Source organism: Hylobates moloch, unplaced genomic scaffold, assembly GCF_009828535.3.
Source record: "Hylobates moloch isolate HMO894 unplaced genomic scaffold, HMol_V3 SCAFFOLD_15, whole genome shotgun sequence".
Lineage (NCBI taxonomy): Eukaryota > Metazoa > Chordata > Mammalia > Primates > Hylobatidae > Hylobates > Hylobates moloch.
In genome coordinates, this window is record NW_026652290.1 from 5,934,083 (window position 1) to 5,950,266 (window position 16,184).

The window sequence follows — 16,184 nt, forward strand, 5'->3', positions numbered from 1 at the left end:
CGCGGGCGGCGGTGGCAGCTCGGGCGGAGCGCGCAGCGCGGCATGGGAGGGGGCTAGGGCTGTCGTGCGGCCGGGGGAGAGCCATGACCGGGTGGGCTTCGGCGGTCAGCACCCTGCGGCCTTCAGAGCCAACTCCTCGGGGCAGGGGCACAGAACAGGTGGGGTACACACGGGAGATCCCAGAACCCCGTGCTGCCCTGGTCCCTTCAAGGGCAGCCCCAAGCCCTCTGCCCCTCCCCACCTCCAGGCTATCTTGGGGGCGGATCAGCCCAGGTGACCCTTAACAGGACCCTGCCCTTGTGCCTCGCTGTCCCTGGGGGCCATTTTTCTTTCCCAGGCCCAGGGATCCCCAGCAATGGGACGTGGTCACCAAGCATCAGGGACGAATGCCACCCCACCCCGCATGCCATGCCATGCCATGCCTTTGAGTTGCCCACACGCCCCAAACCCCCTTACTAGGCCCAGGTGCCCTGACTTCCTGGGGGATCACTAGAAAGGAAGCGATTGGGCCCACTCCCGGCTGTTAGTCCAGATTGGCCAACCCAACCCATTTAAACACTTCCACCTGCACCCGGCTGGAGAGGGAGGTCAGCTTAGGATTTCCCTAAAATCAAAAGATCAGGTAGCTCCTGTCCCCAGTCCCAGCCTCCCCCAGCATCTAGGGTAAGGGGCCTGGTGTGAGTTCTGGGAGGGTCTCTATCCTGGGTGCAGAGGGAGCAGGAGAGCAGAGGCTGAGAACACAGTGGAGTGGGGACCCTCTGGAAAGGCAGGAGAGATCTATTGCTGGGGTCAGCCCACCACTGGCACACAACACCAAAAGTGGGCAAGAAGGTCTGGACGGTCCCAAACAGGTTTAGGCAGGAGGCTGAGTAATCATTTCCAAAACAAAAGACATTCTGGTGCAGCACCCAGGCTGGAGGAACAAGCCTGCACCATCAAAGAACATTTCCAATCTACACAGAAACAGATCCAAACCGGTACCCATGTCACTTTTGCTCCTGAAGGCTGCTCCTGGAACAATTAGCCTCCGCCTTGCACCTGACTGTCCTGCTTTTCTGTGTGAGGTGAAAAGCACATCATGGAATCTGGGGTTTGGTAGGGGCCTGGAAGACCCGGAGGCCGGGAAGGGAGGGGCATGGATTTGGAGCTTCTCAGTACTGGGGGCTCTGGGCTGCTGGCTGCCCCCCCTGCAGGGCAGCAGAGATGGTGGCCAAGACAGTGGCCACTGCCCACTTATGAGCGTCATGCTTTTAATTTCTGGCCCTCCAGCCTGTCTGGGTCATTGATCTGTCTTGGCCGGTGGGAATCGTGTTATACAATTCCAAGCATACAGCTAAACAGCCCTACAGCTAACCACCAGATAAATGCCGTGTCTACGAGCAAGGCAGCTGCCTGGTTGACTGAACTTTCCCCAGCTCTCGGATTTGAAATGGCGCATTCCAGCTCAAAAGCCCTAATTGGGCCTCTCGATTCTCTGCTGTCAGATGGTCCAGGCTTTCGTGGCCTCCAACTCCCGGCTGGGCCCAGCCACTGCCTGGCAGGCACCTGTCTCCCTGCAGGCAGGGCTCTTGCCTCGCTGTGCCGGCAGCGCCCCCTGTCGGTCCCGCTTGTCCCTTGCCCACATTTCTTCTCCCTTGCCCACATTTCTTCTCCCTTGCCCACATTTCTTCTCCCTGGGGAGTCTTTTCCTCTCTGGTCCAGACCCTACTGCCCTTTGGAGCCTCCTCTCAGAAACCTCTCAAAGAGTGGGGTTCGAGCCCATCTCTGTCTCCCTTCAGCTCCCCACGCGAGTTCTGCATGTGCCTGTGAAGTGGGGACACACTTACCTGGCAGAGCTGTGTGCCCGAGTGGAAAAGGAATCCCTGCAAAGCATAGGGCCCGGTAAATCATTCTTTGGGGACGTTCTAGAAGAGCTCTCTGAAGACAGCACCAAATCTTGTTCCAAGTTCCACCAGTCCCAGCCCAGGACTCAGGACATGGTGGGCCTGCTCAGACGCCCAGGTGGTAAACTGAAATTGGCCTCTGTGGTTCCAAGTGGCCACAGGGCCCGCGCGTGAGGACACCCCTTGGGAACAGGCCCCAGCCAGGCCGGCCTCATTACCAGCCCCAGAGAGTTTGCCCTTCACGCTCAGCTGTCGTAGACAGGGATCTGGCAGGAAGAGAGTGAGCGTCAGGGCCAGCAGGACACACCAGCACTAACCGGGAGGTTTTCCATTTGGGGATGTCATCTAAGAGAATTTTTAAAACCTCTGATTTGGAAACTTTAATTTTTAAAAAGTGAGCACATGGGGAGGACTGGGGAGTCCTTGGCAATAATCATTAGGAGAGAAACACAGGGAGACTGGGCTTGGGGCCAATAGGACGACTGAACACACAGAGCTAATTTCGTGCCCTCTGAAAAATCCCACTAAAACTACAAAGAGAAAATTTTAAAAAGAGGCCGGGCCTGGTGGCTCAAGCCTGTAATCCCAGCACTTTGGGAGGCTGAGGTGGGTAGATCACCTGAGGTCAGGAGTTCGAGACCAGCCTGGCCAACGTGGTGAAACGCCGTCTCTACTAAAAATACCAAAACTAGCCAGGTGTGGTTGTGGGTGCCTGTAATCCCAATTACTTGCGAGGCTGAGGCAGGAAAATCACTTGAACCCGGGAGGTGGAGGTTGCAGTGAGCCGAGATCGCGCCACTGTACTACTCCAGCCTGGACAACAAGAGCGAGTCTTCTGTCTCAAATAAGAATAACTTTAAAAAGGCATAAACCCCAACGACCTGGAGAACAGGAGAAAAGAGAACAGTAGCCGGCTGTGGGCAGCAGGGAGGCACAGGAGAAGTGGTGGCCCGCCCTCACGGAGCTGAGTCTCAGCCCAGCAGCAGGGAAGGCTGACAATGGAACCCCTAGAAGGTTCAGAAGCCGTGGGTCCCAAGACCTGGGGAAGCCTGGAGATCCTCGGATAGCCCCTCTGGAGGTTTATTCCCTGGGGACGCTGAAGCAGCCTCTGTGGCCTGGGGGCCGCCACACACTGCGGACAGAGGGGCATCCTGCACAGAGAGCCCCCTTTTCCCTCACAGCACCTGTCAGCATCCTGACCTCCACCGTCCTGGCAGGAGGCTGGAAGAATCTCCTCTGGGGAATCTCACCAGCACCCAGAGGGGAAACCTGAAAACAGAGCTTTGCTGCTTCCAAGCACAGGCCCCACTCCCTGCTCAGAGCTGCCAACCAGCTTTGCAGCCCCCCTAAATGTGAGTAGAAAGCCAAGGATGACCAGACACCTGCGGAAAGCCTTCATGAGAAAGAGCTGCCAAAACAGGCAACAGAGCGGGGCCGACTTCGAGGAAACAGATATTAGGCAGGGAGGAGAAAATATCAGAAATAGCCGTATTTAATATCCTCCCAGAGATCAGAGGAGATACCGCATCCATGAACCAAGAGCAGGGTGCTATTTTAAGGAGAACATTTAGAGAACAAAAAAGCTGGGAAGTTAAAAGCATGAGAGCAGAAACAAAACATCTCAACAGACAGGCTGGAAGAGAAAAGTAAGGGAATGCCCCAGAAGGCAAAGCAAAAAGGCAAAGAGGAGAAAAAGAAGAAAGAGGGGATGAAAAAACTAGGTGATCAATTCACCAGGCTCAACACAAAAGGAATCCTAACCCCCACTCCCGTAGGGCCCCCAGAGAGAAGGAGGAGGAGGAAAAGAAGAAAGGAAATCATCAATTATTTAAGAAATTTTTTCCAGAAATAAGTTTCCAAATTGTCCACAAAATCCATGGAAACTGATTCATATCAAGGCATATTATCTTGAAAAGTAAATCACTGAAGACAAAAAACGATGTTTCCCCAAGTTTCCAGGTGCCATAAAAAAGAGCAGGAATGAGAATAGCTCCAGAATTCTCAACACAAAGAGGGCAAGCTAACCAATCACAGAGCGTGCCTTCAAAAGCTGACGGAAAGTGATTTCTGGCCTGGAATCCGTCACTTCACAAAATTAACAATCAAATGTGAGATTAAAACAAAGACATTTGCACATGCGAGGTCTCGACAAAATTATTTCCCACACACCATCTCTCAGCTACCAGAGGATGTGCTCCAACAAAACAAGGGCATAAAGCATGAAAGAGGGCAATGAGGGATGGAAGAAACAGAGGATCTAGTAAGTGGGCAGGGATCCACATAGTGGGAGAGGAGGGATGGCAGGAGGGCAGCTGTGTACCAGGCAAGAGGTTGCCAGTCCAGATGACAGCAGGGTGGTGGCATGTCCAGCTGCCTAGGGCTCAGACATGTGGAGGGCTGTCATTACCAAGATGCCTCCTGCCATTGTACCACCCTTTCAGTGCCAGGTGAACCTTGCCCCTGCTCCCCTCTGTGCTTGGCCAGCTCAGGCCATGTTGCAGTGGAGTGCCTGTTTTCCTCTCCATGCACTGCCACCTATGTAAGCTGAAGACCCTCATTTCGCCCTACAGAAGCATTTACTTTGATCTGCTCTTAGCAACAGGAGGTGGCCACAGGGAACAAAGAAACAGAAAACACACATCAGCCCACCAACCTGCCAGAAGCCCCAGCCAAGGAGCCCCTCATGCCTTGCCCATGAACTCCCTAAAAGAGGCTCTTGTAAAGCATGGGGCAGCTGTGGTTCCAGACTTTCACATTCTCTTCTCCCAGGCTCCTCCGTCTAAGGGTAGCAGCCCCAAATCATCACAGACAGAAAGGACATCATGGCCCCACTTTCATATTCAGCACTGGACACATCCACAGATAGAAAGGAGGTGAAGATGCAACTGTAGAAGGATCAAGGAAAGCAAGAGATCAGGGGCCTGCTTTTTCCTTGCTGGTCTTTGATGTTCTTGTAAGGTCCACAGGTGGCCAGCACCGACGGCCTGTCGGAGAGCTGATGTCACCGCCATTGGCTGCCTCGCTTGCTCTCTCAGTCCAACAGAGTAAATTATAAGGTTACCCAATGCAGTCATAACCTCCTTGTTAAGAATGGATCTCTCGGCCAGGCACGGTGGCTCACGCCTGTATTCCTAGCACTTTGGGAGGCCGAGGCGGGTGGACCACCTGAGGTCAGGAGCTCAAGACCAGCCTGGCCAACATGGTGAAACTCCCTCTCTACTAAAAATACAAAAATTAGCCAGGTGAGGTGGAGGGCACCTATAATCCCAGCTACTCAGGAGGCTGAGGCAGGAGAGTCACTTGAACCTGGGAGGTGGAGGTTGCAGTGAGCCAAGATCACACCACTGCCCTCCAGCTTGGGTGACAGAGCAAGACTCCATCTCAAAAAAAAAAAAAAAAAGAATGGATCTCTCTGTCTCTCTCTATACACACTCTATACACACACACACACACACACACGTGTTACTACTTCCCCACTACTGCCAGGCCTGCTACCACTGTTGTATGTGTCGGATCTCCCCTTCAGGCCACCGTCCAAGCACCCTGTGGGACCCTGTGCAGCCCCACATCAATAAATCCCACTTAGGGAGAGCCCCACACGACCTGAGGAAATGTTTCACAAAACATGCGGGGCAGACGTGCAAACATTTATACTCTGTGGGCTCTCAGGGGTTGTGCAACTGTCTGGGCTCCATGGAATGTAGGTCACAAGGAGACCTTGGAGGTCAGAGATGCCAACCAGCTAACTTAAACGATGACGTCACGGGGCCGGGCTGTGCTCTGTCCCATAGCTGGAGGAGAGGTATTCGGCCCTCACACACCCAGCCTCAGCCTCAGCTGTGTCCGCCGGCTGGCTCTCTGCTCTTCACTTCAGTCCCAAGGTTTATCATCCCTCATTCTCCTGACCCTTTTTTCCTGGCAGATGGTGGCACAGTTTCACCTCGAAGCTAGAGCCTTCAGATGGGAGCAGTTTTCTCCCTGAACGCCTCCTTCTAGTTTCATCTTGCCTTCCTGCTCCCTTTCAAATTCTTCTTCCGTTGTCTCCCTCCATCCAGCCCTCTTGCTCCATCTTCTTCTGTCTTTCCTGCTCTGGGGATGGGGGGGGTCTTAGCCTACCAGCCTAAAAACCTTATCTGGTCTTCCCCATCCTTCCAGAAGCACCCCTAGATGCTCCTCTCTCCCCTCGTTCCCCTGCCATCCTCGCCTTCCCTCAATCACAAGCACCCCCACCTCCACACCCACGGACACCCCAGGGAAATGGCTTTTTGGGGTCACCAGGGAAGGCTGAATCACAAACAGCCAGGCCTGCACTCCATCCTTGGTTTACTTGATCCTTTACTGCAGGTGGCCCCGTGGCCAAGTCCCTTTCTAGAAACCTCGACTTTATCTTCTACCACAGCACCGTCTCCCACTCTCCTTTCCCGAGGTTGCACGTCAGCATCTCCACCTGTCTTTCTCTGCTTCTCCCTAAACACCAGCGTCCCATTTTCCCAGGTGATCCTATTTGTCTCCCCAGTGAACTCATCCCTCCAGTGGTCTTACTGTCGTGGAAGTCATCCCCGCATTTTGAGCTGAAAGCAACTTCAGAGGTCATGTTGCACACTCCCCCCATATCACAGATGAGAACACTGAGGCCCAGAATGTCCCATGGCTTGCCAGCAGCTCTGGGTCCCGGCCTGGGACACTGCCAACTGCGCCAGCCCCGCTGCCCCGCCGCCTCTTGTGTCACATGCAGGGAGCAGGCAGGGCCATCTGCGATGTCACATGTGCACCTCCAGGCTTGATATTTTATTTAAGAGTGTGCGACTCCATATCAGTGCCCAGTGGCTTTCAGTTCTGACATTTATCTTCTTGAGAGGAGGATGAACCACTTGCATGCCATCCATCTCTCCTCCCACGTGGATGGGAAATGTCAGATGGAAGTCCAGGTAGTTCGGGGTCCCACGTCCACACCACGAGGATTTACTCTTTTTGTGCTGCTTGATAACACAGCTGTGTTTGGGGAGCTGCGATAGCCTAAAAAACGCACAAGTGGAAATAGCAAAGGTTTTCTGAGGCACCGTCAATTTCTGCAGCCGGGGCAGTGGCTAGTGTCTCCTGGAACAGGCGCCGCAGTCCACTCAGGGGCCCGCAGGTTCTTCCCCGTCTTCTATCTCCTTGTCTTGAGTGGGACATGAGCCGTATCTCTGAGCTCAGCCTGTGATTGCACAATAATACCACCCAGAAAACAAATTAAAAATAGGAAAAATCCATCCAAGCCGTGTGTCTGCTCAGGCAGAATAGTGTCAGATTGCTAGGCAACTCCAGGCAGTCCTGGGGGAAGGAAGGCCGTGCTCAGCTTGTTCTGCAGAAGTAGAGTCCTTGTCCCTTTTGTGTGGATGTGCTCAGCCGAATCTCAGCAAAAGGCATGAACAGAAAGGAGAGGCAGGCTGCACACGCCAGCGGAGTGCACACTCGTCTGGACAAATGGATTTTCCAGTAGGATGGAGAAGAGACGGGGGTGTCCACGTGATGAGAAACATCTGGATACACGCTGGAAAAATCAATCTGATTTCTCTGTGCTTCCCAAGATCCAGGTGTTTACAATTGTGTAGCCAAAGCGTCTGAATGTTAATGAAGTCTTTCCTCTCAGTATCCTGCATCTCCTTCAGCAAGAGGCAAATGTAAACCAGGCTCAGCAGGCCTGGGAGAGACCCAGGCCGAGGAAGCTGAGAAATGGAACTGGGAGATCACACCCGCCCAGTTGGGGTTTCTGCTCCCAGGAGGGAGATGGAGGCAACACGGCAAGAAAGACATGTGCATTTTTCACAGTTCAGTCGAAACCATAATCATATTAATATGTTTGTGGATGCTAAGACGTTGGCTATAAGCATCAAATACTTTTCAAAGAAAGAGGCAGGGGACGTGGCATCGTGAAAAATACCACGAATTTTCCATTTGATTGTAAGCCCTTTAGCACTCCAGGAGGGTAGAACCTCGACAGCATCTTCTCTTTTAGGAGGTGCAGAGACTGCCCAGGGCCAGCACAAAAGCATGGATTCGGGTCCTGGGGCTGCCACAACAAAGTCCCACAAAATCAGAGGCTGAAAACACAGAAACTTATTCTCTCACGGTTCTGGAGGCCAGGTGTTTGAAATCAAGGTGTCAGCGGGGCCAGGCTCCCTCAAAAGGCTCCAGGGGGACTCCCTCCTGTGCTTCCCTCCTCGCTCCTGGGGGCCACAGGCAATCCCAGGTACTCTGGGGCTTGTGGCTGCGTCTCTCTGACCTCCGCCTCTGTCTTCATGCGGCCTTCTCCTCTGTCCTTTTCTTTGTACAAGGGTAGCAGTCGTTGGACTTAGGGCCCACCCGGATCCCGTATGACTTCATCTTAACTAACTATACCTGCAAGGGTACTGTGTCCGAATAAGGCAGGCTCTGAAGTTCTAGGTGGACATGAACGGGGGATGGGCGGCAGCTCAACCCACTACAAGGGGCTTGTGAAGGGACTCAGGCAGGCTCCGGGGCAGGTGGACTCCAGCAATCCTCTGATCTCCTCCACATCCCCGATGGACAGGGTGTCACCCAGGGAGCACTCCAGGGACAAGCCATTCACCATCTCCCCTCCCCCAGCCCTGGGGGAGCCCCCTCTACTGGAAAACATCCTTTTCAACAGCAACATTCTCCTCTGGCCATCATCCAGGTTGGAGTTCAGACCTACCTTCTGGAGTAACGAAAAATAAAAAAACAGCAATCATGGCTGCTTCCCGCACCATGGAGCCCAAGCCAACCACACGCGCACACATGCACACACACACACATGCACACACACGTGCACACATGCACACACACATGCACACATGCACACACACACATGCACACAGGCGCACACACGTGCACACATGCACACACACATGCACACACACGTGCACACATGCACACACACATGCACACATGCACACACACATGCACACAGACACACACATGCACACAGGCACACACACGTGCACACATGCACACACACATGCACACATGCACACACACATGCACACATACACATGCACACATGTGCACACGCCATCCTGTAGGTATTTCTCAAATGACCCCCTCCACACCCTGATGCCCTCCTGGAACCCCACACGATTCTCTGGGGGTTCCTCAATGGTCCCAGAACCTGGCTCCACCCTCCACAGCAGGGCGAACGGCAGAGAAGGGTTATCATTCGTGCCCTTGAGACGCAGGCTTACCACTGTGACGTCCCTAGCTGCCACATCACGCCCGATCTCATTTCAGGCTGGTTTCTTCTACACCGTTCCTGGGGACATCCAGACATCAATGGAGCGCTTCTTCTCTTACTCCTGTTAAAGTTAATCCAACTTTTTTTTTTCTGAGATGAAGTCTCATTCTGTTGCCCAGACTGGAGTGCAGTGGGACAATCTCAGCTCACTGCAACCTCCGCCTCCCAGGTTCAAGCGATTCTCCTGCCTCAGCCTCCCAAGTAGCTGGGACTACAGGCACGTGCCACCACGCCTGGCTTATTTTTCTGTTTTTAGTAGAGATGGGGTTTCACCATAGTGGCCAAGCTGGTCTCGAACTCCTGACCTCAGGTGATCCGCCCGCCTCGGCCTCCCAAAGTGCTGGAATTACAGGTGTGAGCCACCACGCCCAGCCTGTCCTTCACTTTGTATTATCCCAAAGTTGAAATCCAGCACCGAAGGGTTTGATCCAAGCTGGGGGGAGACGTTGAGCAGGAATGGAGCCCTGAGCAACCTGCAAAGCCAATGACACCCAGTGAGGGGGCCCTCAGGAATCTACACATTTTAAAGTTGCAGCTATTAAATAACCATAGTAAAAGCACGTCTCTACCAACAGGCAGAAGTGAGGCTTAACTGAATCACGTTAGATGGCTTTTGTCGTTAGAGTTTGCAATACACTGAGTGCCTCGATGGCAAATTCTGACCTGTAGAAGTGTCCATGAACTTCTCAGTGATGACTGTCGGGTCAATGTCAGTTTCATCGGGGCATAACCCAGTGTCCTTCAGAAACCAAGTGCAGGAGTCATGCATGTCACTAAATGTTCATGTGTGCCTTCAGGACTCAGGGGCACGTGGCTGTGTGGGATGCAGCCTCTACGGGCAGCTTGCTGCTAGCACTGCTAGCACATGTTACTAGGTGTACACAGGCTAACCCAGTCACCACCCACAAAGGCAGCCGCTGCTGGTGGCTGCTCTCACCCGTGTGAAGACACATACATCATACAAGATCGAGCGTGTGTTCATGACACCGCTTAAGAGACACCCGAATCCGGGGAGAAGGATAAGGGACAGGCTGTAGAGAAGACGGCAGGCTAATCTCAGACCTCTCAGACCCTGAACTGTGCGTGTATTTGAATTCACCCTTAATGTAAATTTCATTCTCCTTAGTTCAAGATTTTTCAAAAGTAGGGATTTTCTAAGGCGTCCTTTCATTCTCATTCTCCTCCTGGAGACTGTGTGGGTTTCTCTTCAGCCATGCACATGTTACTAGGTATACACAGGCTAACCCAGTCACCACCCACAAAGGCAGCAGCTGCTGGTCGCCACTGCCAGCCAGACTCACGTCTTGGCACACCTTCAGACCGCCTGCCCGTGGAGCCTGATGGGGTGGGGGGTGGGAGGACTGAGCCCCCCCTTCCAGTTCCAACCTTGGAGAAGCGTCTGTCACGGGGAGTGGCAGCCCTGTACCCTGCACCCTCCCCGGGCTCTCCCTGCCTCTCCGAGACTCAGCCAGAGGAGGTGGGGCTGGGAGGTGGCCTCTCCCTCTCACAGGGCCAGACCACCACTGCTCTCCATCCCCCAGGTCTGAGTTGGCTCAGGCCGCCATTTCAGAGGACCGCAGACTGTGGATGTAAACATTCATTCTCCCGCAGATCTTGAGGCCAGACGTCCAAGATGGAGATGCCAGCAGGACGGCTTCCTTTGGAGGCCTCTCTCCTTGCTCTCAGCTGGTTGTCCCCTCCCTGTGTCCTCCATGGCCGTCCCCATGTGGCCTGCATTCTGCATTCCCTCTTCCGCTGAGGACACCAGTCAGGTTGGATTGGGGCCCATCCCACCACCTCATTTCAGCTGAATCACCTCTTCAAAGATCCTCTCTCCAAACACGGTCACACGCAGAGGTCCTGGGAGTTAGGACGGCACCATATGGATTTTGAGGGGCCCATGATATACCTGTTCCTTCTACTAAGGTCTTTATTCCAACACAGCCACAGTGGTTCCTGTTCTGCAAACCTGGCAGAGCCTCCGCTCCTCCCCTTCCCCAGCTGCCACTCCCCATCAGCCACAGGCCCCATCTCTACCACACCCTCTCCTCGGTGCCCTCCTGGCCTCCCCACTGCCCTGCCCTAGCCCAGGCCCTCAGCTCCCTCCCCTACACTCATGCACACCTGACCGGGGAGCCGGAAACGTGCCCCAGCCCTGTTACTGCCCCAGCAGAATCCTTCCCGGCTGAAGAGACTGCCTTCGCTAGGATCCTTCCCTGACCTCTGCAGGTGTGCTCATCCCCATCTACAGATGAAGAAACTGAGGACTTGATAGACGCAGAGCAGGGTGTGGGGTCAAGGCTAAACCTCTAGAAGCAACCAAAACTACTGAAAAACTGGTTCAAGAACACCTCCATGCCCACTGCTGCCTGCAGCCTGGGCCCTGAGTTTGAGATACCCCACAGGAGGGAGGTAGAACACTGGCCCCAAAATGCCCACGTCCTAACCCCTGGAACCTGTGACTATGTTAGCTTACAATGCAAGGAGGAAGGAAGGTTCCAGATGGGACTGGGATTGCTCATTGGTGACCTTGAGATGGGAGGTGATCCTGGATGATCCAGGTGGCCCAATGCAACCACAGGGTCCTTAAAAGTGGAAGAGGAGACTGGGCGCAGTGGCTCACGCCTGTAATCCCAGCACTTTGGGAGGCCAAGGTGGGGTGGATCACTTGAGGTCAGGAGTTTGAGACAAGCCTGGCCAACATGGTGAACGCCATCTCTACTAAAAACAAAAAATAAAAAATTAGCCAGGCATAGTGGCACACACCTGCAATCCCAGCTACTTGGGGGGCTGAGGCAGGAGAATTGCTTGAACCTGGGAGGTGTGGGTTGCAGTCAGCTGAGACTGCACCACTGCACTCCAGCCTGAGCAACAAGAGCTAAACTCTGTCTTTGAAAAAAAAAAGTGGAGGAGGCAGGAGTCAGTGTCAGAGAGAATGTGATGATGGAGGCGGGTCCGAGAGAGCTGTGCTGCTGGCTCCGCAGGATGAGGGCTTCCATCTTGAAGAAGGAAGAGGGAGCTGGGAGCCAAGGAGCACAAGCAGCCTCCAGAGACTAGAAGAGGCACGGAGAGAGACCCCACCTTTGACACTCCAAAAGGGAATGCAGCCTTTCTGCATTTTAGCCCAGAGAGGCCAGTGTCGGACTTCTGACCTCCAGAACGGCAAGATCATGAACTTCTGTGTTTTAAGCCACTAGGTTTGTTGCAGTTTGTTACGGGATTCCTAGAAAACTTAATCTACCACTTCTACACCAGGAAGGGCGATGCTTCAACCACCCCAATACAGCTTCCCAGAGAGAGAGGGCGGGCCTCATCTCCTTCCCCGAGACCCGTCAGCTCCCGGATCAGGGTCTGCCATGGACACACCTGCCTGGCCAAGTCCAGGCCGCATGGCTGGCCTTAGCTGCAGGGGAGGCTGGGGAAGGGAGGGAGGCAGCCCTCACCCTACTGAAGGTCCATCATTCCAGAACGTCCTCCATCACAGAGAGGCCTCCGGTTGCCAGGCAGCCAGAAAGATGGGGAGGAGCTCTGGGGCAGGGGGTTTGGTGGAATCTGGAGACTCAAGTCCAACAGCCACCACAGAGCCCTCTCAGAGACCAGCAAGTCCAAACTAAATCCAGAGCCGAGCGAAGGGAGCAGCTCACCCTGGTGCCTGGTGCCACCTCAGTCCTCTGTCTCCGTTGAGGATTTTCTCGGGACCTGCTTCTCTTGTGTCCAGGATGGCCAAGGTGCTTTGGCACTTCTGGAAGTAAGGGCCCTGCTGACCCTCCACTCACAGGCAGCCCTTGGTGCCTGCAGACGCCTCTCCCATGTCACTGTTGTTCTCCCACCTCTGAACTCACCCTTAGAAGGCGCCCCCCCGCCCCATCCCTCAAGGAGAACCATCCGGAGCTCCCACTTTGGGCACACTCACTGCCAGTCAAGCTCAAGGCTGGGGGCGGGGTGCCCACCACAAAGCACCCCAAGGGCAGGGCTCCTGCCGTGTGGACTCAGGGACTGGAGAAGGCAGCACGCGTGTGTGTTTAAAGGGCGTGATTGAGGTGTGACTGGTATATGGCGCACTGCCCATGATTAAAGGGTACAGTTTATGCGCTATGACACGCAGATTTGCCTGTGAAACCATCACCACCACCAGGATAGGGAACATATCCGTCACCCCCAAAGTTTCCTCCTGTCCTGATGTGCCCTCTCCCTCCTCCCTCTCCCTGTATTCCCCACCCTCAGGCAACCACTGCCTTGCCGTCTGTCCCTGTACATGAGTTTGCCTTTTCTGGAGTTTACATAAGTGAAATGACACAATACATACTTCTTTGCTGCCTGGCTGCCTTCCCTCAGCACCGTTCCCCAGAGATGCGGCCATGCCCTTGCCTGCACCAATGGTTCACTCCTTTTCATCGCTGAGTAGTAGTCCATCGCATGGATGTGCTACAATTTGCTTAGCTGTTGTTGGTGTACATTTATTTCCAGGTTAAGGCTATTGTAAATCAAGGCACTGTCAACATTTGGATGGACATGTGCTTTTATTTTTAAAAATAAATGAGTTTGGGACCAGGCGTGGTGGCTCACACCTGTAATCCCAGCACTTTGGGAGGCTGAGGGGGGCGGATCACCTGAGGTCAGGAATTCGAGACCAGCCTGGCCAACATGGTGAAATCCCATCTCTACTGAAAATACAAAAATTACCTAGGCATGGTGCCAGGTGCCCATAATCCCAGCTACTCAGGAGGCTGAGGCAGGAGAATTTTTTGAACCCGGGAGGTGGAGGTTGCAGTGAGCCGAAATCGAGCCATTGCACTCCAGCCTGGGCAACAAGAGCAAAACTCCATCTCAAGAATAAATAAATAAATGAGTTGGGTAAAGGTGGGCATATGGCCCACTCTTACCCGCCCACACACGTGCACAGACTGGGGTGGCTGCAGCCGCTAGGGCATGGGAGGCAGCGCCCCTTACCACCAGCAGAAGACCCAACTTTCAGAGCGAGGGTGTTTGGGGGGATGAGGTGCTGTTTATGGTTTTGCAGTTGCTCCAGGGGAAAGGCGAGCTAATGAACAGTTAGTGGGAAATAGTTTATTGAAGTGAACAGAACAAGAACACATTAAAATTATTAAGATTGTGGCCTGGGGCGGTGAGCAGCATCCTGTTTTCTCATAGTTTAGATGAGAGTGGGAGAGCACAGGAGGTGGGGGGAGGATGCTGGCGGCAAGGAGACGCAGGGAGGCCTCTGCCAGGGGTCAGGTGGACCAGAAACTTCCCTGGACTCACCCTCCAAAAGTGAGCATCTTCTAGCAGACCCTCCAACCTCTGCACCTCCCGCCCCATCCCACTCTGGCCACAGCAGTGCCTCCTAGCCGCTTCTCTTTGCTTATTAACAAAAGAAAGGGGGAAAGCCTTCCTTCCCAGCCAGGGCTGGATGCTGTCTCATCACCTGTCTCAGCGGGCCACCCCAGTAAGCAGGAAGCGGCCACTGTCCCTTCTTCAGGGAAGGAATGGGCTTCCCGGTGTCCCCGGGGCTTAATACTAAAATCGTCATCCCCCATCTGGGACCAGGATTCTCACAGCCCCATCTGCATTCTCCTTTTTCGTGCAATAGCAGGATTCTTGATATTCATCTGGGCACCTCATCGTCCAGGATAATGGCCACACCTCCCGGGCTGGGTGTGAGTCTGTGACTACTCTCCCACCAATGGGATATACACGGAAGTGACAGCTCCAGCTCCTGGATCACACACGGAAGGGGGCATCCCTCCATCTCTACCACACGTTTGCAACGTGGTGAATTGTGAGCCTTCTTGGGCCAAGCCTGTGGGCCGACACCCTCAGGATGGGGAGTCCCAAAAGAGAAGGTGCTCAAGCCTCCGGTGACCTCCCAGGGCTCAGCCACCTGCCTCCAGATGGTCACTTCCAGGAAAATTAACTTCTGATCTGTGGAAGGCCCATGGAAGCCTGGAGCCTCCGTCATGTTCAGCCTCATGTATGTCTTAACGGAAACACCATTTCTATCTCAATTCAGCCTCGAACCTCAGAATGAAACAGGAAGATGCACCCAGCAAATAGTACTTTTGACATGTTACTAATAAAATAAGGAAAGGAAAAACCTGGGGCTCAGATGGTCATCTGATTTGCCAACAGCCACACACGAAGGTGTGACCAGGCTGGGGACTGTAGCAGCCCTGGCCCTTCCCTGTCTAGGGAATGTGCCCTCTGAGGAGCCTGGTCTGTTATTCTGCTTCCAGCAGTAGCAATCAAGGACGCTGGGCTCCCAGGTGACTTTGACCAGTGCCTCCATCTGATGCCACCTTCCCCACAGGTGCATCTTCAAAATAGCTTCCCCCACCCCCTGGAGTGTCCAACCGGGCCCAACTGGGCCCCACGGCACCTGAGAAATAGGAACACAGCCTCCCCAGTGAAGTAGGGGAGAGTCTAAGCCAAGACTTAGTCTGTGCCGAGGGCCTGGGAGCCGGGCTCAGCTCTGCCTGCCTGCTGGGGATGGGACCAGGGCTCGGCTTTCTCCTCTGCTAACAGGAAAGACCCCGCAAGCCCTCAGGCCTGACTCCAGGAGTGAGACCTGTGATTCCATGTGAAACAGCCCCAGGCTGCCCACAAGAAGCCAAATAACAGCTCGCACCTCTCCAAGGATCCGAGACCCAAGCAGCCTGGTGCCTTCTGCAAAACCTCTTCCTGCTTCTCTTCTGCAGGGAGCGGCGGCGTAGGTGGCTGGGGCGGTAGGGAGGAGAGGTGAGGTGCTTATTGTTGGAGATGACTTTCCTCTCTCCTCCTCCTTCTCTGGGCAGCTCGTTCTTTTCCAAAATAACTCTTCTGCCTCCCTCCCCAGGTTGCTAGTTTCTCTCTCCTCCAGGTTTCCAAGTGCCCCCTGCAAGGGCAGCCGGCGGAGGGAGCAGGGGAGGGCTTATGTTCTCAAGATGCAAAAGTACAAGGGTAGACAAGGAGACCCCCATGGTCCCCCTCAACCCCTCACCTCTGGTTGAGCCCCCATCACTCCCCTGGGCTGCCTGTCTCTGCTGGCGGCA

At 54.2% G+C, this 16,184-nt stretch overlaps 1 long non-coding RNA gene across 1 annotated transcript; it reads left to right on the top strand.

Annotated features, from left to right (window-relative positions):
• The first annotated feature begins 12,698 nt into the window (after positions 1 to 12,698).
• Positions 12,699 to 15,250, top strand: LOC131381354 (uncharacterized). Its single transcript, XR_009210036.1, has 2 exons — positions 12,699 to 12,904; positions 14,747 to 15,250. It is a non-coding gene; the product is annotated as an uncharacterized LOC131381354 (long non-coding RNA).
• The last annotated feature ends 934 nt before the right edge of the window (positions 15,251 to 16,184 follow it).